Source organism: Lygodium microphyllum, chromosome 11, assembly GCF_053477565.2.
Source record: "Lygodium microphyllum isolate KBCC chromosome 11, Lygodium_microphyllum_v1.1.10, whole genome shotgun sequence".
Lineage (NCBI taxonomy): Eukaryota > Viridiplantae > Streptophyta > Polypodiopsida > Schizaeales > Lygodiaceae > Lygodium > Lygodium microphyllum.
Window position 1 is genome coordinate 62,608,213 of NC_141145.1, and position 4,515 is coordinate 62,612,727.

General features: G+C 38.6%; 1 pseudogene; it reads left to right on the forward strand.

The window, feature by feature from the left end:
- Positions 1–383: 383 nt before the first annotated feature.
- LOC148028884 (uncharacterized) lies at positions 384–4,107 on the forward strand (annotated as a pseudogene).
- The last annotated feature ends 408 nt before the right edge of the window (positions 4,108–4,515 follow it).

Below are 4,515 nucleotides of genomic sequence, written 5' to 3' on the forward strand. Positions count from 1 at the left end.
TTTGAGACATTATTTGCTTGGTTTAAGACATTATCTGCCATTATACTTGCAATGTTTGGCCGTTTAATAATGGATTACTCTCTACAAGCTCAGTGCTTTGTATTTTGTAACAATGTTTTATACTTTGTTTGCATTTTGTAACAACGTTTTAAAACGCTTGCATTTTTTAGCCAGAGTGAGATGAGACTTTTGTTTCTCGAATGTTGCAGGTCAAACGATCTAGTCTCTCACACGTATCTACTTGTGTTGAGCATCTTAGCAGAGATATTGCTGGTATTTTGAAAGGCCAATCTCAGGTACTGTTTGTGCATATTCAAGTAATACAAATAGATATATATTCAAGCGCTACACATGTACTGATTCTTTTATGTGGTATTTCAGTCATGTCTCCACGAAAGGCCAGAGGCAAAGGTCGTGCAAGATCATCCAAAGATAATTTAGCCACTCCACAAAAAAGAACTCGTGGATCATCCCTCTCTACAGTTCTAGAGGAGGGTACACCAACTATAGAAAGTGAAAAGACTTCGAGTGTTGTAGTGGGGACTTCGAATCCTCAACTGCAAGAAGAAAGTGAAGAAGGAGATGACACAGTGGTGGAGCAAGGGTCTCAACTGGTACAGGAGGAAGACGAGGAAGCAACAAGCCAGGTTTCCGATATTGATATGCAAATGGTAGGATGTGGAGATGTAATAAGTCAATGTAAACTTCTATCTCAAGAAGTTTTCCCTCGTATCCCCTTGTGTCGTATGATTGCACATGCTTTTGTTAGAGGGATTTGTACAGACATGTCCTCTTTAAAAAGTGCATTTCAATATGAGGGTTATTTACCAGAGAAGGGCTCATTTGTTGTGTCTGTATGTAAGTATAAAGGAGAAGAAACACTAGTGACCCCTGCCATAGTGTCAACTTGGTCTCCTCTATGGCGTGAAGTGGATGCAGAATTTGAGAAGGAGGTCTTGGCAAAACTGGAGTTCAGGTTCTTGTCTGGTAAAAATTTTTACGTATGGGAAGGAAATCATCGGTTGACTGCTTGGATGGAGTTGATCTCACAAATGTACAAAGAGAATAGAGCTTGCCATGTCAGGGTTGTTTGTTCTGTTATTGATCCCACACGGATTTCAGAGATTGCTCTTCTCGCTGGACTCCAAAGAGTCAATAGGTGAGTGTATCAATATTTGTTACAATGAATTGACGTCTATATTTTTATCTATAGAACTCAATCTTACAAATTTTCCTTTATTAGCATGAACGAGTATGCCATCGTGAAACCTAGCTTGCGGGATGTACTTTGGAACTGCAACAATATCTTCAAGTGTGACATCAATGCATTCTTGAGTGCCTTACCCCAGGATCAACTAAAACTGTTGGAGTCCTTGAGAGCAAAAGATAGCAGTGTCAAGGGAAAACAACAATGGTATCCACTGACAAGGGGGTACTTGGCAAGATTGGTATTTCAGGTAATACATGTCATGGTTGTTATTAAGAGGGATTATAATAGATAAGTTTCCTTTTTAGGGTAAAATTTAAAAGCTTCTCTTTTGTTGTGAAGGTTGAGTATACTTCAGAACTCAAAAAGGTTGAGGATTTGGTATTAAACACAGTCTCTATTGAGAATAGAGAGGAGACATTGAAAAAGGAACGTGCCAAGATACATAAAAGATTGGCAGACAAGATGGGCATGGTATGGCCCCTTTGCTTCTTCGTTTACTCCCCATTATAGTAAAATCTCTAAATATAGGTTTCTTATCCACTTTGTAGGTTCTTAATGTGCTTGATCCCAAGCTAGGGGATCAATGGTTGGATATAATATTTACACTGAAGTTTGATAGCCCAGACTCAGTGATTACTATTGCCAAGTTGAAATTCCTAGCAAATGCTGATATGAGGGAAGAAAAAAGATTGGTGATGCTCTCTCTCTTGGATGCAAACAAGAGATTAAAAGATATGTATGGTATGCCATCGTCGGATAATGAGTACAGATTGTAAGTGTCAATTTGAAAGCTTTTGTAGTCTTGATATTGCTAGTATCATGTGTATCTTGTGATACTAATAGATTTGATTTTTTTTGTTAAGGTGGTTGACACGGGAGTGCTTTTTGGAAAAGGTTGAGGTTGAGGCTATTCAAACATTGGAAGACTTGAAAAAAATGTGTGTTTTAAGTACACCATTGGATCTTCCATAGGATTACTTATTACAGGATTACATGGAGGGTGTGAAATTAGAGGCTAGAAAATATATGTTTGCTCACGTAAGAGCAAGAGAGCAAGCTATAGATGCACGAGGATCAAAGAAGGTGGAAGGTCCTCAGCGCCAAAAGAGAAATGAAATCATAATGTTTGCATATCGAGTTGTCTACAGGTAGATTTGTTGCCATAATGAGCTTAACTTTAGTTGCTCTTTGTTTATTTTAATAGCTTGTGCTAATATGTCATGCAAAAGGTATCTACTTCATTTGATTGGAGAGAAGAAGATAGCCAGGGTTCTAGATCATTGCAAAGGATGGATTGACAGAGATAATGAGGAAGTATGCATGTATTCCAAGAGCATGCATAATCTCTCTGATTGGGAGATCGACCATTGCCCTTGGTGGGTGGATCTTGGAAGTGGATATGTTTTGGCAAGAGAGAAAGAATTGCACAAAGTGCATTCCAAAAAATCTGTTGATACACCTCTTGGGGATCGATGCAATACACGGTCTAAAAAGGAGACAAAGAAAGAAAGTGATGGTAAGATTATATTTTGGGTGCAATGGTTGTGAAGTTTTTTTCCCTTGTTAAAATGCGAATCATTGCAAATGCTTTGTGCTACAACAATGCAAGAGAGAGAAGACAATAGTCCCAAACAACATGAAGTGGAGCAAAGGAGTAGCATCCAAGGAGGTGGAATAGATTATATCATTAGAGATCGTAACACATATTGCATCCAATTTATAATCATATATTCTTGTTTATTGCAGGGCAAAGGGTTGCCATCAAGGAGATCATTCCATTTGTATTTCTTCCTTGCCCACTAAATGATATGCATTCCAATAAAGATGATGACGTGATAAGTTATGGGTGCATGATGGGTGACTACATCTCTATGGGGCAAGATTTTATTGCAGGGAGAAAAAATGATGCTTACAAGACAATACATGAGTTCTTTTCTAGGCTTGCAAAACATGATATGACATATGCACGGAATGGGAAGCATGTGAAATGGGCTTGCGATGTTGTCTTCATTGACTTTCCTACTGGATGTTTGATTGATAAAGAAACCACCTTGCCTGCTTGGAATATGCTCACGGAGGCACACATTCACCTAGGAATTACAGTTGCTGCTGCCTCTTTGGGAGATAGTGGATGGTTAGTTACTTGGATTACTTTGACAGGTATATTGTCCTGATCAATGTGTGTTGGGATAAGTACTTAACTAAACAAGAAAGTAAAGTTTTTCTTTGATAAAATAGGTGATGCATTATCTTGGCTTGAGAAGTACATACATGTGCTTGGTCTCGAAGTTGTCAGGTGAGTTTTTGTGCTTGACAAGCTTCCATATGGCTATGGGGAACAATGCGATCTTGAGGTGTCAGTAAGTGATCTTAAACTTTTGGTTTGTAATTCTTGTAGTGAACATATCTGACCTTTATGCTTTATGTAGAGCCGATCTTCTCTTTTGGTATTTGCTCGTCGTAGTGGATGTCATCCACCCACCTTTCTTGGAGAGAGCAACTCTCAATTCCGCAAGTTGCAAATTGATCCATCGAGTGACTACTGGCCCCATTACCTTCCAGAGAGAAATAGATTGGCACGACCATCTTCTTCAACTCTTTGGCGTGGAGGTCTTCAGAGATCACCTGTATTCTTGCTCTGTGTATTAGATCTTTTGTGTCCACCATCAGGATTGATTTTGGAGATGGGGTGTGGCACTGCACCTCTGATGCGTGCATGCCAAGCATCTTCTCGTCCATGTTTTTCATTTGATATATGTGAAGATATAGTCGATGTTGTGGTTCGACCTCTTGTAGAAGAAGTAGGTGCAAAGAGAGCACGCTTGGGTCTTGATGATGAGGAGCTAGAACTAGATGCCTACAAAGTGCAAGTTGTGGACAATCCCTATGATGATTAGTGAGCATTCAAACTTCTGATGCTTTGGAAGCAACTTTTATTATTGTCACTTTTATCAGTAGAACTTATGTGTAGTTATGGTGAAACTAGTTATGAATCTTTGTTTTGAACTACACTTTACTTTTATTATACCATTAACTTTTCTTGCTCGCTTTTTTGGGCTCGCTCGGTTTTGTTCACTTGTTCAATTGACTGCCTCCCTTGAGCTTGTGTAGCAATGCTAGATATCGGTAGAGTGGGTTTATGGAAAAATATGGCAAGATACTTGCTATAATTTCACTTTTATCTTCTAAATTAATAATGCTTGGGAATCTTCAATTCACTTATGCATACAATTATTACTTTGTACACATCAACATATAACACTTGTTCTACATTAATCGAGTGTAATAAAGATTCAAGCCGATTA